Source organism: Rhinolophus hipposideros (assembly GCF_964194185.1).
Source record: "Rhinolophus hipposideros genome assembly, chromosome: 16".
NCBI lineage: Eukaryota > Metazoa > Chordata > Mammalia > Chiroptera > Rhinolophidae > Rhinolophus > Rhinolophus hipposideros.
Window position 1 is genome coordinate 5,707,457 of NC_138062.1, and position 27,495 is coordinate 5,734,951.

At 39.7% G+C, this 27,495-nt stretch overlaps 1 long non-coding RNA gene and 1 pseudogene across 2 annotated transcripts in view; both read left to right on the forward strand.

Moving 5' to 3' along the window:
* Window positions 1–1,203: 1,203 nt before the first annotated feature.
* The window catches only part of LOC308509501, a 431,724-nt gene continuing 405,432 nt past the window's right edge, over window positions 1,204–27,495 (forward strand). Inside the window, exon 1 of the long non-coding RNA XR_013995201.1 lies at window positions 1,204–1,551. This is a non-coding gene — a long non-coding RNA (uncharacterized lncRNA). The remainder of the gene's footprint in view (window positions 1,552–27,495) is intronic.
* Window positions 9,826–27,267, forward strand: LOC308508948 (complex I assembly factor TMEM126B, mitochondrial-like; annotated as a pseudogene). The gene is made up of 2 exons: window positions 9,826–9,900; window positions 26,689–27,267. The product of its transcript is annotated as a complex I assembly factor TMEM126B, mitochondrial-like (transcript).

Genomic DNA, 27,495 nt, shown 5'->3' on the forward strand with positions numbered 1-27,495 from the left:
TTCAGAGAGGGTATTTACCTAAAGTCAGGATCTAGTTGCAAAAAATAAAACTTTATAAAACCATACTTGTTGCATTTGTGCATGTGGTAAATGGTGGGAAGCAAGGAGAGGTTGTTGACAGGGAGGGTTTGAATGAGTTTCAGGTTAATTTATGTTATAAAGTTGAACAAATTTGTTAAAGCCCCATGGACTAGTGGTAGTCCAAGGCAAAGAAGTAAGTGCTGTAGCAGGGAGTCAGAGAATACTAGCTGAATAAATGTGATGTAAGAAAACAAGGTGTGTGTTTGGGAAAACCGAGTTCCAGTTTGGCTTGCAGTGGTTCTCAACTTCAGCTGTACATTAAAATCACCTGAGAGAAAAATAGAAAACAATAAACAAAGCCTGTGCCTAGAACCCAGCCCAGGCCAGTCAGTCAGAAGAATCTCTGAGGGTGGAGATTTGACTTTTTTTTGGTCCTAAAAGCACCCGAGCTGATTCTAAGGCATGGCCACAGTCTCTAGAGCCTCTGAATTCAATTATAGGTATGCGATTATAGGTATGCGTAGGGGAATGACGGGAGATTAACATGGCAGATTTAGGAAAAGAAAGCCAGAGGTATTAAGTCAGAACTAGCTTAGAAGATAATAGGAATGGGAAGAAGGGGAATGTGGTAAATGGTAAATCCGTAGGACTTTGCAGTTATTTGTATGTGGGCTTTAGATGGAGGAAAGAGTTGAAAATGACACTAAGCTTTTGGACCTGGGTGAACAGGCAAATGGTAGTTCTGTTGAAAAAATATAGGTGGAATTTGTTTAGGAGGTATGTGGGTTGGGAAAAGAGTGCAGGTGAGTTGCCAGCAGGTCCTTGGGAAAGGAGTCTAGAGTTTAAGAGAAGTGGGTGTTGGCCTGCCGTCCACCCACATGGGGGTGATGGGATCTGTAGCATTGATCCCTACGGGAAAGAATGGAATTAAAGCAGGCTAGGAACAAAACCTTGAGGAACGTACCTCCGTTTACGGGATGTAGTGGAGAGATAGGGCCAGTAGATAAAAGGGGTAGTCAAAGAAGCATAGGCACCAAGAGATTGGCGTGTTTCACAATCCAAGGGAGACTTTTAAGACAGAAGTTAATGATTAAATGTGAAAAGCTGTGGAGACTCCCAATTAAATTGGGTGGGTGCTATTTAGGGGAAGTTATGGAAATAAAATTCAGGTTGCATGGGATTGGGAAACGGGTGGGTGGTAAGTACATGCCGGTAACAGTGTGGACTATTCTGGAACTTGTGAGATAGGAAAGTAACCAGAGGCAGGCAACAGCTGAGGAGGATTTTTAGAATAACAGAAACCTGAGTCTTTTTGTAGGAAGAGAGCAAGGGCAGTTGGGAAGGAGAGTCGGGGCAGAGGAAATGGCTGAAGGCAACACAGTTCCAGCAGTGAGAGGACGGGATAGCAGAAAGCACGAAGGGGTGCTTTACCCTTGGCAAGAAAGCTGCTTCACCCGGAGTAAAGAATAAAAGACGAGAAGGAAGGGAACGACAAGAAGAGGGAAGGTAGAGACCAGCGCGCTGATTTGGGTAAGTAGAGGAAAGTCCTCTGTTGATACTAAAGACAGGTCAGAGAGTAAAGTTGCTTGGTTCTTGAGAGCAGAGGTCTAGAATGGCTTGATATGGCAATGCTCCTGCACAGTCAACAAGAGCTGATAAAGTGAAGAGCAGTGCAGAGACCTCAGTCGCGTTAAACAGGTAATTTTTTGTTTGTGAGGGGGGCCATTAAACGGTTTTCAGATTTTATCTAGACATTCCTTGCAGCAGCTGGTTGGAGGGGCAGTTAAGGCAGAGAACAAGGGGCCAATAAGACATGTTGAATTTGAAAGAGGTCAGGAATTTTAAGGCAGTAGTCTGAGTATTTGCTGAAAAGACTGGCCAGAAGAATTGGATTAAGCCCCAATGAGGATGAGATACAGGTTTACAGAGAGTACGGAAAAAGGACACGTAGACAAGCTGAGGACAGAGGAGAGTTTTTAGGTCAAGATCTTAGGAGGTGTGGGCCATTTTTAAATGCTGAGGAAATCGGGGGTTTCACTGTGCTGATGGGTCGCTGAGGTAGAAAGGAGGTTTTTTTGGAGCTAAGGATGAAGAGGAGGAGAACACAGACCCATGTGTTGGAAGAGCTGCTCTTCATTTAGGTATTAAAACGCCAGAGGTGGAAGTGGAGAGGAAAATTTAGAGGCTGGTGTTTATGTTTGGAAAGGATGTGTTTAGACACTTGAACTTGTTTTTAAGTTTATGGATTATAAATGAAGGAATTAAGATCTGATTACAATGTAAGATTTCTTAATAAGGAATGAATTAGTGGAGTAGAGTTTATTTCCAATGGGATGTGCTCCATGAATAGCACAAATGGTCTATTGACAAAATTTGTTATTGAATAAAGAAAATACCTTCATGAAAATTGATTGACCAGTCAATTCAGTCAAAATACCATACAGAGCCAAAAGGCCGTCATCTGCTTTCCCCATTGCCTTTGAGAAGCTTTTGTGTACAAAAAAAAGCAGAAAGCCAAGGGACTGGGTCCAAGGTTAGTCGTGTCTACCTCACAGAGTGTGCGTGTTGCAGTGGAATCTGTGAGCGAATCTGAGTCCCTGATGGAAGTACATTTTCTTCTGGCCACCCGGAATCTGCTTCCTTCTCCAAGTCAGAGAGGCCTACCTTTATAAAGAAAAGCGCTGGTGTCTACAGAGTTATTTACAGAGTCTGTGAAGTTCTAACTGGTTTCTGTGGTTTATGAACCTGCTCTTGGAATTGCCTTTCATTTCCTCTTTGTGTCTGCCTTTGGCCACTTTTAGCTTTTGCCCTTTTAGTAGCAGAAACACAATGCAACTCGGGAAAATAAAATAAAAATGACACTAAAACGTACCAGTTCAACGTCTCGCCATCTAGTACCTAGAACAGTGCTTGTTACAGTGGAGTGGGCGCTCAGGGAACATTTGTTGTTGGGTGTCTTGCTAGAATTATTCTTAAAAACTTCAAACGAAGGGGAAATGCTGAGATTAATGACTCACTTGAATTTGTTTTTGCAGGGTTTTTGATACTGGTTCCAATGTCGACAATATTGATAGCTTTGAGAAAAGAGGAATTGCTTGGCTCTGTCAACCACTTAATCATTCATTCAAAAACAGTGTTTTAGGTGCTGTGGATCCCAGTCTTCCACTAGTGCTTCCCAAGTGTGTAACCATGTGACTGGTGCTATTATATGGGTTGGTAAGACAGGCTATGGCAACACTCCTAGAGGAGGCAGCCACATCTCTCTGTGAGGGTCAGGGAAGCCTTCACGGAGAAAACCGGAAAGATGAGTAGTAACTCATCAGGTAGGCAAGGGAGAGGAAAGCATTTCAGACAAGTACAAAGGCATGTTAGTGGGAATGATGGCGCATGATGGGAACGTCGCAAGTACTTTAGTATGTTTGGAATGTAAGGTGCCTGTGGGAAGGATGGGAGCCCGTCATGGAAAGTGTTAGAAATGTTATGTCAGAAAGTTTGAGCTCTCTCCTGTGGGTGATAGAGAGTCGTGGACAGGACAGAGTGTACACGGAAGGGTGACATAAACAGATGAGAGTTTCAGAAAGATTCCTCAGGCAGCACTGTGGGGGATAGACTGGAGTGGAAGAGGGAGGCCAGCTAAAAAGTTAGTTAATGCAATGGCCAAGGTGAACGTGACAGGGACAGTGGAGACTGAAAGAAGAGATGGATTTGAGAGGATAGGTTGAGGAAGATGAGGGAGAAGGAAACTAGGTGAGTCAGCCCTGGATCAACTCATTAACATAAGGCAGAGAGGACATTTGTATAAATGAAATGCATAAGGAGACCTACAATTTCCCCACTGAATATTCTACTAATTGGGCAGATTTAAGAATCTTTTTTTCCTCTAGACAGCATCTCTCCCAGAACAGTTAATGAGTAATGAAGTGAACGGCAGGCAGGAAGCAAGAAGGCAGAGAAAAATCAAAGGCTTTGAAAATCAAACAGAAACTAAATTATTAATTCTTTCTTCCACCCCAGTTCCCCAGACAGAGTTCACGGTATACCACTCAGGAAAGTGAATCTAACTTTGTTGTTAGAAATACTAAATTCCAGAACTAGAAAATTCAGCCAGCCAACCATTTTGTTCTGACTGTCTAAAAAAACTAACCACCCCATCCTCTCTGCACCTCACCCCTACCCCCAGTCATTACATTTCAAATCATTGGAGGATCTTAAAAACAATGTTGGCAGCTTCAGTGTCCTGGTTGTCCTTTACCTTGTATTTTTTCGTTTGTCAGAGTCAGAAACAGTGGTGATGATGGGGGAAGGAAGGAAGATGGTTGGGGAATATGTATGTATACTAGGTGATTGGATTTAGGGTCATAGAATAGTTTGAATCCACTCAAAGTCAGACCTAGGAGGGACCTTAAAGACTATTTCCTTTCCTTCATTTTAAAGAAAGTTGACCCCCAGAGAGATGAAATGACTTACTCAAAAATAAACAGCTGGTAATAGGAAAGGGAACCTGCAGAATGAGAAAAAGATATGAAAACTATCATTAAAAGGCCTGTACTGTTTCCATTATGTGGACCTTGTCTGTACTTGCAGCCTGGCAGTTTGTTACAGTTCCAACATAGAGTACACTAGGACAATAGGCTGATGTGGGAAAATTCAAGTTTTTGAAGAAGCTTCTAGAAAATGACGGACAAAATCACTTTGGGATTGGAATTGGTCATTTTCTTTTTCAGGTAGTTTGAAATGCTTGTAAACGACAGTACTGGAGTTAAAACATTCTACTTTTTATAGGTGGTATATGATACTTGTGGAGACTTGGAAATGCTTTTTGAGAGGTGATCATTATAAAACCAAATCACTTGAATCTAAGGGAAACTGGCATTGCTGGATTTCAGAGGTTTAGTTAAAAAAAAAAAAAGTCAAGTGTGAATGTCCACGTTTCTTCAAGTCCTATGTAGATAATGGGATTTTTTCCCTCCCCTTTGGCACTGAACTAGGTACCACATTGTCTCTTAATTTCTTAGGTAAAAATTTTAAGTGGGGGGAGTCTCTTAATCCTTAGGGAAAATATACTTCGTATGGATTGTAAAATCTGGCAAAATTTGGAAAGAAGAAAAGCAGGCAGTACTCGTGGAAAAAAAAAGGGGGGTCTGCTTGAACTTGCCTTTCTTGAAAAAAAAAAACAAAACCCAACATTCTTTCATAAAGCATATTTTTTCAAAAGTATTTGCCCTTGAGCGTTTTTTCCTACTTACCCATGCTTATCTTTCAAAACAAACATTTATTCCTTTCTACTATAGAGTGTGAGGAAGTTCCTCTGAGGTTATGCCCTACAAGCCATCCAGGCAGTAACTGTCACCTCCTTCCTATGGCACAACAAATGACTAAGCCAACCGCAGGCTGCACTGAGCAGAGGTGATTTCACGATGGGGCCATTCAAATGTTACCTATGGGACAGTTTCTCAAGGGGAAAAAAAACACAGAACTGTATTTTTGTGTGCAAATAAAATTGTGGGTCCTTTTGACCCAATGGAAAATGTGTGTCTGCTGGTGCCTGCCTAGTTGGAATATGATGATTTACACTTGGAAACATTTGTGTCATTTATCATATGATGTTCCTGGCCTACAGCATGACTGCATAACAAATAACCATATTAAAAATTAATCTTTTCCAGTTCATCAGACTGTATGTCTTTTTGCAGCCCCAAGTTGTCTCTTTCCCTCTTGCCCTATCGTCTTTTCCAACAGTCACCCTTTACGTTTACTATAGAATTTATGTTAAAACTCATGCACTGGATGTTCATGGCTGTGCTTCCAGACTCCCAACCTGCCCTCTCACCCTTCTCTCCTGCTTTTCTCCAAGATAAATCTTCTATCCAGTGTAACTGGCTCACCCTACATCCCTGAAACCCACCTTCAAATCCTGACCTCAGGGACAACCTTTACTCTTTTAATCCTATTCTTGTGTAGCTAGCTTTAAATCCTCCTTCTTTGATTGAATCATGTCAAAATATCCTCTCCCGGAAATTCTTTGGTAACAGAGCTGTGTAAGCTGCTCATTACTTTTAATGCGTATTTTTAACGTAAAGGAGGCAAAACTTCATCGCTGACCTCTTACAGTCTGTGGCTGGGTCTGAGAATTAAGGTGACATAAAACTGATTAACGGAAGAAAAGCATACGGACTTTATTTTTACATGTACATGGAGGCTTCACAGGAAAAGGAAGACCCAAAGAAGTGGCTGGGCCTTAGTGTTTATATACTAGGTTGAACAAAGAGAGACAGTTGTGGAAAAGCAACTGAACTATGTGGGGAGACTAAAGGACAGTAAGAGTTATTTACCAAGGTCCGTTGTACTGATTTCTCTCAGCCTCGACTCCGCATCTCTGGTAATAAGAACGGTGCTTTCCTCCTGGTAAAGGGAGGGCATCATTCACGTGGGGGTTTTATCTCCTGCTTTCAGGAAGAAAAGGGGAGGTCAGAGCGCCCTTCTTGCATTTACTGTTTTTTAGAGTTCTTAGGTTAAAATAATTCATATGCCGAAGTGGCATATTTTGGGGTAGCATTTTTCTGCCACTCTTCAAAGTTTGTTTTGTCTCTCCTTTTTAAGTTGTAATTATTTGAGATTGAAATTATGTTGTAGATTCCCTTGTACTCCAAAAGTGCTTTGCCCGTAGTAGGCACTCGGTAAATATTTATTGATTTGTTGTCCCCCTTCATTTTATAATTGAGCCTTAAAAGCCCATATTTGGATCTTGTTTTTCTGACCAGAGAAATTATTTATTTACAATATTAATAAAATATATATTCTGATAGGATCTGTAACCTGCTTTAAGCCATTTTGGTCTTATATATACTAGTAACTAGTTCTAAAACGCTATGTAATCATTCGCTGCAGAGAATTTTGGTTATATCACTGATGGTATTCAAGTTTCCAGAAGAAACAAGTTTTAAGAATTGGGACAATAAAGGATGGCCGGTTAGCTCAGTTGGTTAGAGCGTGGTGCTGATGACACCAAGGTTGCCGGTTCGATCCCTGCATGGGCCACTGTGAGCTGCACCCTTCTTAAAAAAAATAAAAATAAAAATTGGGACAGCAAAATTTTGACACTTGGGGAGACAGATATTAGAGGTCATTGAATCATCTTCCTTTTCATTACTGGAGTAACGCATCCTTTCTATAACCTATCAAATAAGCTAGACATGGAAGTGCCTGGACTTACACCTATTCTCAGGTATTCATAATGCAAACTACTCGGGCTTTTCCATTAAACATCCAAAGTATGTTTGAGAGTTGCCTTGGGCGTCTTGGAGAAGGCCAGAGCTCCTCAGATGCCTTTCCGTGGGACACCAAACTATTGCTTACTTTTCTTGCTGAATTTGGCGTAAGCATGAAACTCATCAAAATGTCCTTTTTCAAATGTACAGTGGCTATAACGCTCTTTCGAAACATCTATAATATTACATAATTTATCACTTCAAATCAAAGCCCTATTATTAGTAAATACAGTAATATCTCAAACTGTGTGTTGCACGTAACATTTCGTAAGTACCTAGGTTTGTAAAAATTTGGTATTTCAACACTCTTGTGAGTTAAGGAGGGGCCAAAGATGAGCTTGGTTGTATAGATAAGGAAGTTTGACACAGAGAGGAAATATGTGATCTTCCCGTTTATTGATAAAGGTAGGACGAAGCCCTAACTTCCCCGACTTTAGTTCATTCTGCTGTCTTTTTGATGCCCACTCTGGAAGCACGAGTGGGTATGCCACATCTGCTGATGACGTCAGTGTTCTGCCTATGACTTCTGCAGTGAGGCAGCATCCAGTTGGGGGAAAAAACAAAAATCCCTATTTTCACAGTTGCATTTTACAGGGAGTTTTCATTTTAAATTGTTCTGTTTCGTATGAAAGATAATCCAGACAATTTCTTAATTGCATTGCATGGCATTCCTATGGTCTAGAAACAATGTTGTTGCATTTACAAGGAATGTCTACAGCCCAAATACACAAAAGCAGTTTCCAGTGCTTTGGATTTTGATCATTTTAGTGTATTAGTTCATCATAACTCAGCCATCTGTAGTGAACAGTGGGCTTCTTAGGATATTATCCCCTCACAGTCCATCCCCACTCTAATTGTTAAGTGGAATGTATTCTGATTATACAGTCTCCTTCTGCAGAAAATTGGGAAGACTAGGTAGAAACCTAACTGATGCATGTTCCTCTCAAAAGCTGGAAACTAGAGCCCGGTCCCATGGCACTCTAATTAAAACGTCTATTTCTGCAGGTTTCTTCTGTGGTCCTTCCTACTGAACAGGTCTGCCTTGGGTTTCTGCTGGTGAGGTTTTCGGCAGGAATGCGGGCTTTGTTTCTGTGAATAGTTGAGTGCAGATTAGTGGGATGCCAATTTCCTGTGGCCTTTCAGAGCTGCAATTTGAGCCCTGTTTGCTCCTGGCCCTTGCACAATTGAAAACAATGGGTGACTTCTTTTAGGTTTCACTTCAGGGCTCTTAGAAGCAGGGGAAATGGCTAAAGCCCTACTTTACAGGTAATTAACAATAGATAATGTTTGCTCTGCATTTTTTTAGAGCCGATAAAAGGTAGAAGAACATATTCAGCTCCTGATTTAGACACCGTGCAATGGTTTTATGGACACAATAGCTGTCTTAGCATTAGCAAAGTGGCACTGGATATCTGGGTCACGTATATGACGGAGCACCAAACCTTTTAAAAATAAAAGAAAGAAGAATGTTATTAAAACACAGACAGCTAACCAGGAAAGCACTCCTTAGAGAAACTATGCATTTTGGTTTAGGGTGCATTTATTTATTACATCTTTATCTGTACTATGAGGTGGACAGCTTTCGTAACTTAATACTTATTCAAGATAACTTTTTATGGTCTATAAATTCAACTCCAGAATTTACCTGTGTTACAATGATGCCAGCATAAGAAGTTTTAATTTACCACCACATTTAATTATTAGCCACAAACGTTTTTCTGAAATGGTCTTAGATGCTTAATATGTTAGAGAAAACAGTGTAGCTTGCCCTTTCATCGTCTATTTGGTAGTGATAGGGTTTTTGTTTTAATACTCTACTCTGAGTAAATAATGTTTTATACATTGCCCTTCTCCCTGAAACATATTATGTCCACTTCATGACAAAGTAGGTTTGTAGTCATGTTGACAGATGAATTGATTTATTTAATCTTCAAAAATACCTACTCTGCCCTATGTACTGGCCAAAGCAGTAAGATAGAAAGATGGTGGGGACTGGCCCTAAGGAGATCCTGGCAATCTGGTTCCCAGCAATGTTGCCAGAAGAGAAGGGGTCTTCTCTTTGGTTAAAAAAAAAAAAAAAAAAAAAAAAAAAATTAATTTTAGTACTTACACTTTACATCTGCAATTGTAATGGATACGCAGTGCTCTTGATAAAAATCTATCTAAAGACTAGGTCATGTCTGAGATCCCCAAGTAACTTATTTTTAGAGTGAACATAACTCGACACCAAAAGTTAGTGGCTTTTTTGTTCCAAGCCACTTCTAACCCGCAGCACGAAAATGTCACCTTACTCATGTGCTCTTAAGACCTGATGACTCCAGAGAAGTTGCTTTGGAGGAGAATTGATGTATCATTTGACACGAGAGCAGCTCTTTGTAAGTGTGTTTAGACACCCTAGAGAACAGTGTTTTAAGTACAGAGGTGTACAAAGGTGAAGCGGCCCTACATCAATTAATTAGTCCGTCAGACTTGCTGAGCGCAGGGACGTGTTCCCCACTGGGGTGGCATGAAGCTACGGCAGAGGGACAAGCTCGGGATGGCCGCGGAGCAGGAGGCTGACCTGGCCCCGGGAAGCAGGAGGGCACTTAAATCTTCCTTGCTGCTGACAAAAGTTAGCATGTGTTTATTGTAACATTGTTTTTTGGAAATTTAGGAAAAGCCTAAGGAAGAAAATAAAAATCGCACAAAATCCCGCTGCCCATTTCTTAGGTACAGAGACAGTTTAACAATTATTTGAATGCTCTCTTTACCTAGCTCCTAGCTCCTTGACCTTCTAAAAGGAAACGTTAGAAGACATCCCTCTACTTTTATCCTTTATCATCTTCTAGGATGCTTTGAATCTTTTGCAATAGAGGCATTGGTTCCAAAATACGGTAGAGACCAGAGTGATCTGTCAGAAAATAGTCACTCTGAAAGAACCAGAATTTGGATTTTATGTCATTTACTTTCCTTCTTTCTGTCTTCTTAGTAAAGCTCTTTTCAGAGAGTTGAGAAGGGGAAAAACTCAGCTTGTTTTTCTCAGCTGTCCAGTACTTAACCCTATGAAGCACATTTATTGGAGAAAAATGAAGATACTTGATAAGGAAAAGAGAACTAAGAAAATTGGGATCACCAGTGAAAGCATAAAGGCTCAGTGGCAAGAATATATATAATTTTCATTTCAAAGAAAGTGTAGTTATTTGGTATTGCCAATAATTGCAGCAAAATAATCTTGTAAAGAAAACACTTTAAAAAAAAGTCATTGCTGGAAGAGCTAGGTCCCTTCTCTTCCCCTCCCCCACTTTGTACCTTAACCACATTAATAGCGCTAATAATTTCCCTTCAGAAACATTCTCTCTGAAGACTAATGCTCATCATTTTCCCCATGGTGACTAGCTTGGAATTACGTAATCAACTTTTTTTTTTTTTTTACCACTGTCATTAAAATCAGTGTATATTTCACTACAGTTGTACAGGAAGTGATCACTTAAAAAATAGGACTTCATGTTTAGATACTGAACTTATATGTTTCTCATGTCAAAGCCTCAGAGAAATATTCTGTTTTCCTTAAGTGCTCTGCATGGCTGCTCTCCAGTTGCATACAGTTGTGATTAGCTATATATGTACATGCACGGAGTTATCTGTATTCAAGTAGGACTGTTACAATAAGACTATTAGAATGTTCAAGTTCTAGGACTCTTTTGTTCCACTGCTTAAAGGAACTTTTGAGTACCAACTCAAAGGAAGGTCTTCAGTGCACACTGTTCTCATACTTGAATGCTGACATCGTTCATCTTTTCCGATGAAAAAACTCATTTGCTTAAACAACTGATGCGCTGAGGAAGAAGTGACGACCCTACTTTGATTTTATTTAATTAACCTTTTACAATGACTCCTAGATAGGTAAGTGTTCTGCCAAAAATGAAGGTATTTGAAAGCAGCAATGAGCTCACTTAACTTCCCTATTTTAAACAGAGTGCTTTTGATGGTTTACCAGACACGACATCACAGTTTCCTGTTTCATATTTGAGTTAACAGGGTTGGAGAAAACCATTTGCCCTAAGTTTTGAAACTCTAGGGACAAAAAACCCTGACCAGAAGCTTCAGAAGCACAGTAGTTTTTTTAAGTTATAGAAGAGAATTGCAAGCACAAGTCTGATGAACCAAACAAATATACAACTTCCCTCTTACTGCCAACTCCCCACCTCCCACCAAAAAAAAAGAAGGGCAAAAGCTAAAATAGGAGATTAAAGGATGGAAATGATGATTCAAGCCTTTCACTTTTAAGGGCTTGCAAGTTTTGAAAACAGTTTTCCACCCTCCTAATCAAAGTTAGCCCAGCACTCTGTATGTTGGCAAAATTGTTTTGTCCTCAACTGAAAAAGGGAAACTGAAGGTAGAGTCAACCTTTTGGGTTCAGTAAATCACTTGCAGTTAGAATTTAGTGCTGATGGCAGCTACAGTACGGAGGTGTTTAACAGTGTGATAAATAAAGAAGAAATACTGACCCTCTCCTGCAATCCTTGGGGAATAAAAAGCATATTTGGCATTATGTATTACTCTTGTGGATACTTATTGTTTTATTGCTTTTACAAAAGGCAACAAAATAACAAATGGCGCTACAGAAAACAAGACATTACTTAAGATTCCTAGAGAAGACAGTTCTAATATATGAGACATTAAAGTTATAAAGTATGATAGTTTTAAAAGGGAATATAATAATTTAAAATTATTCAGCAATTTTGCAAAAATATTTTGTAAGCCCAACCTCTACACATCCATAATAAGGAATTGGAGTGCACTAAATTCTCTTAGAGAAACAAACTGAAATACTGAGCCTTTGGAGACACAAGTCATTATTTCCTGAGGTACTGTGTTTCCCCGAAAATAAGACCTAGCTGGACAATCAGCTCTAATACATCTTTTGGAGCAAAAATTAATATAAGACCCAGTCTTATTTTACTATAATGTAAGACCGAGTCTAATTAATGTAATATAACATAACATAATACCAGGTCTTATATTAATTTTTGCTCCAAAAGATGCATTAGAGCTGATTGTTCAGCTAAGTCTTATTTCCGGGAAACACTATAGGGGTGAGGGTACAAACAGGTCCAGAGAAAGGCCAGGTTTTGAGGTTATGGTGGTGAGCAAAACACACATACTGCTTCCAGGTTGGCCTCTTTTTTTTCCCTCTGAATTACAGGAGAAAACTTTTTTTGTCTTGTTTTTTGGAAATCTTCATAATTTCAGCACTAGTACCTTCCTAACTGTATTCCGGATATCGACATCCTTAAGAAATGAATGTTCTCTCTTATGAGATTTGTTCTTTCTAGGCAACTGAAAAAGACTAGCCATTTTCCCTTTTCCACACAAGAACCCAGGTCACAAAGTCATGGAGGCATTGGCTGGGATCCCCATCATTTCAGTCACTACCAAATATGGCATTCGAACTCTGTTTCTTTTGTGATTGACTCCTCAATGGAAGGCTACTAACGTTGCTCCTGTTATCTCCCTTTCCTGAATTTTTAGTTTGGAAGCTCTATCTTTATTCTCGTGCACATTAACACTTATTCCCAGATAATTTACTTTGTAATAATTCGTTTTTCTCACTGTATTGTAAGTTCCTCCTTTCTCTTTTTATATCCTTTCATTATACTCATAGTTCAAATTTATTGAGTGCTTATTGAGGGGTAGCTGGGTATTGTTCTAAGAACTTTACATGAATTAATTTATTTGATCTTCTCAACAACTGTATGAGACAGGTATTATTATCTCTTTTATAGATGAAGAACCCAGGCAGAGGAAGGTGACATAACTAGCCCAGGTTCCCACAGCTAAAACGGAGGGAATCCATATTTGAACTCTAGTTATCTGATTCTTGTGCATAATAGATGCACTTAAGATCTATCTTTGCTTGTTTTAGCCACAAATTTTTAGGAGAGTGACCATTCCCACTTTTTCTTAGAAATAAAAACTGAATGTTATAGACTGAATGTTAGTGTTTCCTCAAATTCATATGTTGAATCCTAATGCCCAGAGTGATAATTGAAGGTAGGGTTTATTGGGTGATGATTAGGTCATGAGGGTGAAGCCCCTTGCGAGTGCGATTAGTGCTCTTAGCAAAGAGAGCCCAGAGAGCCCCCTGTGCTCCTTCCACCACAGGAGGGAGGACACACTAAGAAGACGGCCATCTGTGAACTAGGAAATGGGCTCTCACCACACACGGAATCTGCTGGTAACTTCACCTTGAACTTCCATACCTCTAGAACCGTAATAACTAAATTTGTGTTGCTTATAAGCCACTCAGTCTATGATACTTTGTTATACCAGTCCAGACAAGGCTAAGACACCGAGAAACCAAGATCAACTCTTAAGGAAGAAGAAAATAATTTTGCCTTTTATTTAAGACTGGATTGCGTTTGTTTGTTTCTTTTTCTCAACCTTAAAACAATATAGACATATTTTGTACTCTGACCGGTAATTCCTTGGTTTGGGGATGGAAATGGGTGGGGTGGGTGGAAAGGTGTAAGTTTTGAAGTTAATTTCTTTAGTATAAATGAATAATATACTACCTTTGTTCACATATAACCCTACTACGTTTCATAAGGTTATAAAATTGAGTTGAGAGTTAGATCCATCGTTGATGGCAGGTGGAAGACTAGGGAGGTCAAGGCTTGATCTTTCTAGCCTAACAATGACCGTGGAAGGGCTTATTCGCGTACTGTGCTATATTATGCTGTCGTACGTGGGTCACTTGCCTTTGCTTTATTCATGACTAACTCCAACTCTAGGTAGGTATCTAAGATCATGCTAATGGTTGGCCAGTCAGTAAACACGAACGCTGGCTTTCTTTCTTACGTTGGACACTATATAAGGTCCATGGAGAATCAACTGTTAGATGGTAAGCTCCAGGAACATAGGAATCTTCCTCATTCCCTTTGAAATCTCCAACTTCTAGAACTGTACTCGGCTTTTAGCACTGTTAGCTCTCAAAGTATTGTCAACCTAGTGAACAGACACTGCTCTAAAAGAGCCTTCAGTCTAAGGGAGTGAGATGAGGCCCATATGCAGGAAACAGCCAGTAAATGCTATGGATGACATCGAATTAATATTATGTTAAAACAGAACTCCCCAGGTAATTCTTGTGATGAGCTGGGTTTAGATTCCCTGGTCCAGTTCCAAGCTTCTCAAGTGTATATTTGCTAGCCCTTTTTGACCAAATGAGATCACCTGAGAGTCAGTATGTAAACGAGAGAGAGAGAGGTCAGGTGTGGAGCCTTTCCTTTCCTCCTCTCTCAGACCCCCCCAGAATAGTTTTACAACCACGACTTTAATGACCAAATAAATGGTCACCCATGGAGAGCCTGCAAAGGATCTATACAATTTTGAAATGATATGTAAACTGTGTGTGTGTGTGTGTGTGTGTGTGTGTGTGTGTGTGTGATTTTTTGTTTTGGAAGGGGGGGGTCCAGGGTTTTTTCAGATCATCAAAGAATCTGTGTCAAAAAAGAGTTATAAGACCCCCTGCCCCACCTACAGAGAAGGTACTTTATTTTTATTTTCTATGGGTAATCTCTTTTTTGAGGCAATTAGTGAAGATTGAATGGTTCATAACAAATATAAGCGCAGGTTTTTAAATGCTGCCCTTATCACTTGGAAACTAGAGGGGCACCATTCAATGATTTTACCTGGGTTGCCATCACAAGCAGTCAAGTAGTAAGGACTTCACCATCTTCTCTGGGGCTGAATTTAGTACAAAAGTTTTTTTTCCTGATCTACCTGAATCTCCAGTTTCCAAATAGTCCTCCAATCCTGAAAAAGATACAATTTTAAGACTTTTTAATAACAAGCGCAAGACTCAACGACCGTGCCTTTTTCAAAAGCTGACTGTAACCTATATCCTAGTCTTTTTCACCTACTGCTTTGCGGAAACTTAGTTTTCCAGAGACCTCCCTTCACTCTTCTGTCAGAATGTAGTTGCTTTACTTAATTTGTTTTCTCATTTAACTGACACCACAACACAAAATAGAGTTTTTATGGAGTTCTGTCACATTTATGAAAAAGTTCGGGAAAACCTCCCCCAGTTTTGGGGGTTATTTTTCTTTTGTTCACCAGATCCAACAGCATATTGTTTTCTGACATCCATTCATAACTGATAAATCTAAAATATTGTCCTGACATATGTTGCTGATATTTTGTACTTGTGTCCTCTGGACTTTGACACATGTGTAAAACATTTGCCAATTGGTGCAACATGTTATTCCGATGCACTGTTTTTGTCCCGTAATACAAGAACTGAATATTTTCGTTTCTGGTTTCTTTGACCTTTCCTTTCACAAACTCCCTTTCCAGAAACAACTGTTTCTTCCTAAAACTTAAAATGCTCAGCTTTTCCTTAGGCATTAATCTTATCAGTGAGAGGCCTTGAAGTTACATCCTAGCACATGTGCAGGCTCGGAAAGGACATCTGTCCTCCTGGATGCCCTGCTGCTACCTACCTATCATCTACCTACCTACTTACCAACCTACCTACCTATCATCAACCTACCTGTCATCTACCTACCTACCTATCATCTACCTACCTACCTACCTACCTATCATCTACCTACCTACCTACCTACCTACCAACCTACCTACCTATCATCTACCTACCTACTTACCAACCTACCTACCTATCATCAACCTACCTGTCATCTACCTACCTACCTATCATCTACCTACCTACCTACCTACCAACCTACCTACCTATCATCTACCTACCTATCTATCATCTACGTACCTACCTACCTATCATCTACCTACCTACCTACCTACCTACTTACCAACCTACCTACCTATCATCAACCTACCTGTCATCTACCTACCTACCTATCATCTACCTACCTACCTACCTACCTATCATCTACCTATTCTTGTTGCTCACCGTGATGGGTTTGGATGTATTTGTGCTATAGTAAATTATCTTACATCTTAAGCATCTAAAGTGGTGTGAACTGAATAAACACAAAACATAATAAAAGTTCTTCAAATTCTCTATATTAGAAACCAATTATCAGTGAGATAGACAGGGGAAAGGAAAGGAAAAGGTGCTTAGATAAGCCGCTACAAGTTTTAGGCCTTGATTACTAATGTTTTAGAGTTTATAGAAAAATGCCTTGTTTTCCTTTTTCTTCTCTCTCTCTCTCTCTCTCTCTCTCTCTCTCTCTCTCTCTCTCTCTCTCTCTCTCTCTCTCTCTCTTTTAGGATGTTGTAAGTTACTTGGCTGCCCTGCACTAGCTTGGCCTTAGTTTGATTTAACAGGTTTGTCACTGCCTCACTAGGTGGATTCAAGCAGATAAAATGTAAAGCAGAAAAACAGCGATATGCTTGCCTTGTCTTACGGAATGAGAGTAACAGGACTGGGCCTTGCCAAAACCGTGCCTCTTTTTCTAGACTCATTATGAGTTGTGAAGTGGTGTGATGCAATGTGAATGTCTGGACAAGTATCCCTTTTGTTGTTCTCAAGGGGGTTATGTCCTGGATTTGTTCCTTTGCAAACTCTTTGCAGTTTACATAGCTGGAGGGACTTAATGCCTTGGCAAGGGCACAGGTTCTATCTGTGGGTGTACCCTCCCAGAATGGCAGGCAGTTAGTGTGTGTACAGACTGCATTCTCTTTGCCTCTGGTTCATCTTGACGTTTTATCAATTATTTTTTTCTTTTCATTACATGGGAAAATAGTATTTTATATGCTCACCAGGCTCTCTGAAAGACAGAAAACAAGGAAGGGAACTCGTCTGCCTTTCTCTAGTCCTCCCTGATCTTTCCTTCAAAGTTCCTCTTAGAAGAATGTGAATCAAATTCTTTCAGGATTTGAGCATTTGCTACTGAAAATGCTAGGCCATATACTTTATGTTAATGAGCGAGGGATGATAATATCACGAATCCTTCTGAAGATTGTGAAACCAACAGGGAGAGCACTCACGTTCTCCAGACTCCTTCTGGATCACTTTCCCTCAGACACACTGTTGTTACCTCAACCATCACTACTTTGGTCAACAGCAGAATCAGTCACCTTGAAGAGAAATTGTCGAAATCACTAGGTATCAATAAGGATTACTGGATTGACTGAGAGGGATTTCTCTGTTTCAGTAGCTAGTTCGTCAGTCAGTCACTTTCATGATCTATCTTAGAGTCAAGATTTTCTTAATCTGGAGATACTGCAGAAAATCTAGTTGAGATATTCAATAACCAGTATATCCTGGGACAAAAATATTTGCTTTGCACATATTCTAACATATTTCTTCTGAATTTCAGTTGCTATATATCCAAGCCTCACAGTTTGAAATGATGATGTTCTCTATATAGTTATTTTTCGTAAAATGTGTGTCAATTATTTGGTCAGAAACTTTCAAAGCCTCGGCCATCTTTGATTCCACCATAAGGTTTAATTCTTCTGGGCCAAATATTCTGAAGAACCTGGATTTCAGGCGGAGGTTGGTATCTAACTTTCCCAAACATTTTTGCGAACCTGAAGATCAAATCTTTGAACACCTATAATAACTCTTTGGACCAATGAAATCTATTTTTTTTTCTTTTAAAATACACCCTGACAGTCTTATTTTACTTACAGTCACAAACTATCTGAATTTCCAATACTCAGCAACTAGAAGTCAAATCAAGGATGATAGGAAAGAAGGGAATTTTTGAAGGAAAAAACCGAGGATTCTGACTGGACACGCAGAGGCCTCTGGGCCGTGGAGTGAAGGATTTGAGCAGTTCTAAGCACCAATTGTGCCTGAGAGTATCGGTGTGTTACAACACACGATGGCGTTTTATTTTCATAATAAATGATCTTGAGTTTACCCCCCAAAAATTGTTCTTATATTTTGTCATAGAATAAATGTATTTTTAGATAAAATTCAAAATAAAAATGTTAATACTGGGGAGAATAAATTTTAGCTCTTTGGAAAGTAATCCTATATATGGTAACTTAGACAGTGTTGGTAAATGAGTGACAGAATGAATCAGTTCGTTTAAAATAGCATAATATACTTATTTCTTAGATAAACATGATCATTTCCCTCTTCAGGTTTCTGTTTATCTTGTGAATAAAATCTAGCTTACCATTTCCTGAGTTGGCTGTAATGGTAACCAAATAACAGGCTACTTGGTTCCCACCTACATTCCCAGTGGCTGTCTCCATCATCCCTCTTTAGCTTGTGTTTTAATGTGGGTTTTCTCACTTTCCCAGCCTAGCCACAGTGACTGGTCCAGGAATAGGCATGTAACCAAGAATAGTCCAATCAGAGTCTTTCCCCGGGATTTTTACAAACAGGAACAAAGGAATAGCTCTTTTGTGTCCAGTTGTGAAGGTGTAAAAACGTGTGCCTGAAATCCTACTAGTCACATTCCCTAGCAGTCAGAGAAACTACCAGGCAGAAATGGCAGGTCACATTAAAAGAACCTGACAGCACTGGATAGCAACTTCATTCCACTTGTTCTTAGGGCCAGCCTCCAGCCTCGACCCTCCAGTAGATTGCTTTGATAAGCCAGTGAACTCCCTAAGCAACTTAATTTGTGGTTCTGTTTCTTGCAACCAAGCATCCTAGTTAATTTACTTCTAAGTGTTAGGCGCTTTACGTCATTTCTTGTATTTACAAACCTGGACTGTGGGTATCATTATTCCTATTCCACAGGTGAGAATTTAGGCCTCAAAGAGAGAGTACCTTGTCAACGGTCACATGACTATTCAGTGGCAGATATGATTGTTAAACCCAGTCTCATTGACTTCGAAGCTCATCTTTTTTTTAAAAAAAAATTTAACTTAGTACATTTTTTAAATTGCGGTAAAATGTCCATAAGGTAAAACTTACCATTTTAACCATTTTATAAGTGAACAATCCAGTGGCATTAAGTACATTCACACTGTTGTATAATCATAACCACCATCCAGCTCCAGAAATTTTCATCATCCCTAACTGAAACTGTACCGATTGAACAATAATTTCTCATTACTCTCTTCCCCAGCCCCTTATAACCATTATTCTATTTTCTCTGTCTCTATGAATTTGACTATCTAGGCATCTCATATAAATGGAATTACACAATATCTGCCTTTTATTTCACTTAACATAATGTCTTCAAAGTTCATCCATGTTGTAGCATACGTCAGAATTTCCTTTCCTTCTAAGACTGAATACTATTCCATTGTATGTGTATACCAAAATCTGCCGATGAATGTTTGGGTTGTTTTCCACCTTTTAGCTATTGTGAATAACACTGTTATGAACACGGACGTACGATATTCTGTTTGAGTCCCCGCTTTCACTTCCTTTGGGTATATACCTAGAAGGAGGATAGGTGGATCATATGGTAATTCTATATTTAATTTTTTGAGGAACCTCCATGCTGTTTTCTGTAGTGGCTGCTCCATTTTACATTCTCACCAACAGTACACTAGCGTTCCAATTTTTCCACGTCCTTATCAACATTTGTTATTTTCTGGTTTCGTGTTTGTTTTTGTAATGTCCAGCTTAATGGGTATGCTGTGGTTTAGATTTGCATTTGACACTCCTGATTTTTAAACTACAACATTTTGGTGTGCTCTCCTCTCCAGCAGGCCCTGAACTGTCCTCATCTCTTCAGTTCAGGGTGTCAAATCCCATTGACCAGACTCAGATTTTGTCATCCCATCTTTAAACTTCTTGACTAGAAGAGACCGGTGTCTTCTTTACTCTGCCAAAGCATGTGTCCATCCTTTAAAATTCTGTTTGAAATTCATCTAACCATTAAAGTCGTCCCCAAAGGAACCTGACCAGAGCACATTTTATTCCAGTGTCCCTTAAGCATTAAGAACGATTAGAATTGGGCTTATCTATATATTTTTTGCATGTTTCCCAAGTGGGTTTATCCCACCCACTTTTAGATTATGAAATCCTTGAGGAAATAGATCCTGGGTACCTTTCCATGGCAATCCCATTATACCCACTGTTCAATGATCAATGTGCAGTGGACATCTAATAAAAGTTGTTGACCACCTTTATTACTATTATTATTATTATTCTTTTTACTTATTATAGCATGGCATTCAAATTTTCCTATGGTGTTCTTCTTGAGAGGAAATCTTAAATTTATCTGTGTTACAATTTTTTTATAATATCACTTTGATATTTTTTCTTGTGATAGTTTTCTCATACTTTATGAGGATGTCAAAAAGCAAGCTCCACTTTTCTTACCTGTTTCTGTTACTTACATGAAATGTCCCTTGTAGAAGGGACAAAGGTTGAGTCGTGCTAGAAGTAGACAATTCGATTCTCTATTCCTTTCTAGCTGTACTGCTGGTATGGTTGGCACACATGGATTCCAAATTCCAATTCTTGGGCACAGCCATTTTTTAAAGATGTTCATATTTAGAAACATGAATACCATACTGTGGCCCACCATGACGGGTCTCAGATCAGCTGGTCTGTTAGCCAATGCAGCACCCCTCAGAAAAAACACACAAAACAACTAAAAATGATTAGGCTTCCTGTCCTGTGAATTTTTTTTTTTTTTTTTTCCTGTGAATTTTGAATTACTGTAATTAGGACCTTTTCTTTGTGGCTACATAGCCAGTAGTGGTCTCTCAGCCAGGGCACTTTCTATTTCAGTTGGTAATCACTCAGTGGCCAAAAAAAAAAAAAATCACAGATGAGGGAATTGAGGACGTAGCTTACTTGGGACTGACTCTTTAGGGCGGTGGGGAAAATAGGGTTCACTGTCTGTAATTCAAGCTTTCCCCAGACCAAGGTGTTCAGGCTGCATGTAATGGGGGCTCCCTCACTTTCCTTATGCCCCCATTCAAGGTGCTTCAGTAAGAACGAGTGAGAAAACTATGGAAGGGAGAGGATGGGGGAGGAGAACGGTGAACAGAAGCCGGACAGGAAGAAGTTAGTGCAGCTGTATCATTAAAAAAAGAAGTTTATAGTCTTTTAAAAACTACGTGTGTCTGTGTGTGTTTTAACTTAAGGCTAACTTCAAATAATAATTCAACACCAGTTGCTAGATTGTCTACTTAGTATTTATCAAGAGAATTTATTTACCGATCTAATGAGCTGAAGAGCAACATCTTCTAGTTAGTGTTTGGTCAGACTTCTTCTAATTGGAAAAAGATTTCTTCTCTCTGTGTCTCTGTCTGTCTGTCTGTCTGTCTCTGACTTTTCTGTGCCTGGGAAAGCTGCGTTTATATTATTAAAAGTTTGAACCGCGCATCCCAGAGTCACTGGCCCCTGTAAAGGGGGCTTTCTCTCCTGACTTAAGAACAGGGCTGCAGGAGCCAGATGGTTCCCTGGGCTGCATGGAGTCAATGCACTTCCTCCGGCAGACGGGAGCCCTTTTGCCCTCTTTCCTTTCCAGCCCCTCCCCACGGTCTACCCCCCACCTCTGGGCCTCTCTGTTTTGTCGCTAGAAATAATCTTTTATTGCCCAGTTGTTCGGAAGTGACCTTTTGCCCTTGATTAGATAGCACCAGGCTCTATCAGGGGATTGCTTTTGAGTTGGCAGTTGCTTTTTTGTGTAGGCTGATCCGGTGTCAGGGAGAACAATGCAAGGCTTTGCAAAATTCTAGTGTCGCTCAGGCCTGGTGGAAGAGGTGGGGGTGGGGAGATGGGGGTTATATAAAGCAGACCAGTGGATCTTGGTTGCAAAATTCCTTTTCTGTAGTAAACTGAAAAACAAATGGTATATTTTGAAATTCATTTGAACATTGTTAACTCACTTCTGTTTAATAACCATGCCTTTCAGAGAAATAGGAGATTACTTCAGGATTTCAGTATATAGTATTTAAGTATATTAATACACTATTAAACTGACTTGAGTGTATAGTCTTACATTAAAATATTAATCAAATGTACTATTAAATTTCTCAGAGAGCAATTTTCCAGAAGGTCCCAATTATTCTAAGTAACAAGTGTAATAAACCATATAATAGGGAATGTGCTTAATCACTAAAAGCTAACTCAGTTTTTATTTTAAAAATTGGGGAAAATAACCATGACTTTTCTTGCTTCCTGGATTAAATGAAGGACTTTGTGATTTTGTATTTTTCATAATAGTTCTCAAACTCTTTTGATTTCAGATTAATGGAATGTCTACTAGAATTAGTAAAGTTTGAAAATTTTCTTTCGAAACTCAGTTTCACTCTAGAGGTGAATGTTCTGCTGTACAGGTATAGAAAAATTTTGGGATTCTTTTTGAAATTTATTACCATGTTATTTACACCTAAAATGTTGATGTTTTGTAGCCTCAACTTGAGGGAGGACAAATGTCTTCTCTTTCCCAGAGCCTACCTTCCCACAACCTATGCAAACCTACTTTTTACTAGGTTATGCTGAATGCCAAGGGCCATACTGTTTCTAAACTCTTGGTCTGACAGTTGTGGTGGCTAAAAATGCCACCTTTCTGCTTTATTTCAGGCCATCTGGCCATGTCTTGTTTCAGAGATTTGTAGTGGTAGATGATACGTGAGAAGTTATGTGATTGTTTGTCAGTGTCAGGTAGAGGGGCTAGCTTTGCTACACAATGTGGAAATACATACATCAGCCTTCACCACAAAGGAAACTAAAGATGGAAAATGCAGAGTGAGTAAGTGTTACCAGTTCCATTTTATAGATGAAGCAGCAGGCGATCACAGTTATGCAAATGTTCTCGGAGGACACAGACCAACTCCCAGGGTCTTAATTGCCCAGCTTCCATGCAGTAAGAATGGTTGTGTTAGTAAATATTGTGTGTATAGATGTCACAAAGGAAAACAACTGGTGTGTTCTACCTTTTTCATTTTTTTATTTGGGCTTTACTGGTTAAATACAGTTCTCTCAAAAAATCAACATGAAAAATGCAAAATTTATTGATGGATAATTTTGAGAATATGGTGATACGTGCATATATACATGTGTATATACATATCTATGTTTTTAAAAGAGTAATCGATATTGTTGATTAATTTTATTAGTAGACAGGATACACAGTTTACCAGATAACTTGCCATTTGTTGGATTTCCTGGTTGGAGCCTAAGAAAGTGGGAAGTGACACAGGAAGATGGGTATTGAGACATTATTTAGTGAAATTAACATGCCATTCACATGTTTATAGATTTCTTTTGGTTTCAGTCATCTGTTCATCAGCAGAGGCAGACCTTTATGACGTCAGAAGGGTGATGGTGTGTTCGAGTGGTAGCATTTGAGTCTTTAAAAACGTCCAGTAGGGGCCGGCCCGGTGGCTCAGGCGGTTGCAGCTCCATGCTCCTAACTCCAAATGCTGCCGGTTCGATTCCTACATGGGCCAGTGGGCTCTCAACCACAAGGTTGCCAATTTAATTCCTCGAGTCCCACAAGGGATGATGGGCTGCGCCCCCTTGCAACTAGTAACGGCAACTGGACCTGGAGCTGAGCTGCACCCTCCACAACTAAGACTGAAAGGACAACAACTTGACTTGGAAAAAAGTCCTGGTAGTACACACTGTTCCCCAATAAAGTCCTGTACACTTTCCCCAATAAAAAAAAGAAAAGAAAAAGAAAAAAATGTCCAGTAAATGGTTCTGAGTTCTATCTTTTTTTTTCCCCCCAAAGAAGAGTATCTTCAGCTCTGGTACTGTTCTAAGAATTGGTTAGACTGCTCAGATGACAGGGGAGAAATTGGAAGTTTCCTTTAGGGTCTTTGGTGGGTCACAAAGGAAATACTGAATCTTTTTATCATTGTCACAACAGACAACAGCAGACTGGGTCACAGTAGTGCTTATTGCATTTTATTTCCTATAAACGCCTGTCTAAAGTAAGGCTACTTCTCTTTTCATTTCATAGGAATGTTATGGAAAGTAATAGTTTCATAAGTAGAACAGTAAATTCATTATGAGAAGAACTTAGCTTATATATGAACTTGAAAAGGAGTGGAGAGACTAATACTCAGGAGACCAAGATTCTTCTTTTGAGTATCTTTTAAAAAGATTAAAAATTTCACCCCTAACTGACACTATTATGAAAACAGTAAGTGGATGTTATTGGATATTCCCGACAACCACCACCACAGCAACAAAAAGAGAAAAACAAACAAGCAAACAAAAAGCTATGTAGTCATAGTGTTCAGGTCAACAAACATTTGTTACCTCAATGTTGGTATATTAGTATAGCAGTGCTATACAAAGTTTAAATACATGTGAAAGCTGCAAACTATATTCTCTTGTTGCTATGCCCAGAAAGCTGGTTTTCTTCATACTTAACATAGCAATGTCTACTTTTGACTTTTATAGGGAATGACACATTAATGCAAAGATAAAATTATAGTTTCACTGAAAAAATCGATGTACTAGCAAATTATCAATGATGAGGTTAACCTTAAGGAGGGCTTAGAGGCTTGGTAATAAGGCCACAGAGCATATTTAGTGATTATTATGTATATTATCACAAAGAATCATAAAAGTAAGCCAATAATCTTCCTTTTGATTAGGAGGAAAATTCAAATTCATTCTTAAAAATTGAAAGTAAAACAATAAAATTATGGTAAAATATCATACAGAAATGGCTGCCTTCAGAAAATTAACTGGATATTAGTTTTGTCATGAAATAGACAAGGCATCTGTTGAATTATTATAACTTCTAATATTTTCTAATATTTAATTTCACCCATGCCACCCTACAATTTGAGTTTCATTCCCTTCACTGAATTGGGTCTCTGAAGTTCTTGGAAATCCTTTGGCTGGTGCAATTCCAGATCTCTCTGTCCTCACCCCTCTGACCTTGGTCTTAGGGACATTGAGGTCTCTGCCTCATTATATAACAGCTCACCCATTCACGGGGGGAGGGGAGGGAGTTCTTCTCTAGCACTCTGCTTTTTATCACCTATTAACGCTAATGACTTCCAAATCCCCAAATCTTGCCCTCTTTCCTTTCCCTCTCCATCCTGATTCTTCTGTTGTGGTATTCAGAAATAAAGTGCATTAGCATCTTAATTCAAACACCTCTGACCTTTCCTTCACTGCCTAGCCCTTGCAAGTGCTTTATGTCTGACTCTGCAGGATGGTACTGCTCAGATATTCCGCTGATGACCAAAACATCTTTCAACTTACATCTCCTGAAAGAACCTATTCTTACCACCACAATTGTTTAGTAGATGACTTTGCAAAGGGTGTTAAATCACTGGATAAAGGTGGAAAACAAACAAACAAAAATACCTAACGCAAACTTAAAGGTTCATAGGTGAACTAGCCTCCAAGGATGGCAGAGGATTTTGTCAGGCTCAGCAGCCAACCTGCCGCTGTGTAGCAATGGCTGCTCGCAGGGTACCCCTGAGCCATCAAGCAAATTAAATTATGTTTACTTTCCTCAATGAGGAAGGGAAGTATGTAGATCACTTTAGATTTCAGAGGATTTCCCTCAAAAATGCTCCAAGCAAATAAAGTTCCGAGTCTGGGATAGTGAGAGAGGTGCAGCTCCTTGGTGAACCTTGCTCCAAGCCATGTCCTCTCACCCGATGGGAAGAGCCCAGATGGGAGTGAAAGGTGACAGACTTCCTTTGTTCAAACCCTGGCTGGGCCACTGACAGTGGAAAACTCTCGGAACTTCAGTTTCTCCTTTGTTAAAGGATGTTACCCCCGAATATTTGTGACTAACATGAAACAAAATACGTGGAAATGCCATGAAGTACTGAGCAATATAAATGGAAGGTAATTATGCTGTAATGATCATGTGGGGGGTTGTGGTTGCTACAATTGCAGCGAGACCTCTCATACCATGGCTGTAGTTAAGTGTTTATTTGCTTGTTCACTTGTTTATTGCCTTTCTCCGCCACTAGATTGTAAACTCCGTTGGCACAGGGAGCATGTTTGCTTTGCTAACCACTGCGATCCTCTTATGCAGTAGTTTCTGGCTCTGGGAGGCACTCAACAAATATTTGTTGGCTGGATAGATGGATTATGATTACTAGCACGGAGAACACAAACTTTGTGAAGTCCAAAGGGATGTCAGAAAATCCATGCACCAAAGCTTGTGAACATTAATGTTTGTAGAATTTCTCAACCCTTCACGCCAACTCTGAGTCTGTTTCAGAGACAGTTTTAACAAACCTGGCTATCCAGTTGCCATACAACTGGAGGCTGTCAGTCAGAAGTTGCTAGGGAGGAATGCAACGCAAGCAGTGACATTCAAGGACCTGACAGTGAGTTAGGAAGGAGAAAGTGCGACGGGAACTCAAAACACGGGGCAACCTAGGACCACTTACTATGAATCAAATGGAATGTTGTGTTCATAAAAGCTGTGTGAACTGAATGCCCTCACATAAATGCATGGTGTGACTTGAAGGCCAAGCAGCTACCTGCCTGTTGCGTAGAGATGGCAGCCCGCAGGATACCCCTGAGCCATCAGGCAAATTAAATGATGTTTACTTTCGAGTCACTTGAGCCCTCAAGATAGAGGCGCTTGGGCGTGAGGCTGGGGCTGACCTGAAGGATGGAAGTGTGATGCCGGTGGGAGCTGGGGAAGTGCCCAGGGATATCAGGATGGCAACGTACACACACGTCAGCCCAGTCCTTCTGTAGGAGATACAAAACTCAGAAGACCAATGGTCATCGAAATCCTCAAAAAAAAATTGAATATCTTAGAAAAGACTTTAAATATATATGGAACAGCAGTCTTTGGAACAACAGCTAGTTTCTCTGGAGTGCTGGCAAACTTCATTTTCAGACACTGCTTCAGGTAAAACATGATGCTTTGAAGACATACGGGTCATCGACTACACTTCCATTTTTGTCTACTATAGTTGCTTATAAGCTCTTTGTAACGGATGCTTTGTATTCAGGTAATATAAGCAAGGAAAATTGTGTTCTCAGAAGTTCACGGATTGGCATAGTATGTGGTGTTCTATATCCCAGTGCTTTGGCTTTTACCAAAATGGCCGTCTGGCAGTCAAGCACCCGGGGACAAAGATTCAGTCCCTGCCATCGACAAGCTTAAAATCCACAGAAGCAGGTCACAGCATGCTTCTTTAAGTCGGCTAGAACGTTCCTGCGCTACACATTTACCTTGGTTCAGGAAATGAAGACTATCTGATGAAAAGAAGACCCAACATGAACCCCACAGCTCGTTCTCCTTGTCTTAACCATGTTCATATTGAGAGTAAAGATTTCATCATCTGAGGCCCCAAGCAACCTAAAAAGCAGAAACAGAAGTCTTAACAAGGTGCGTTATGACATCATGTATCACAAAGTGGAAAACAT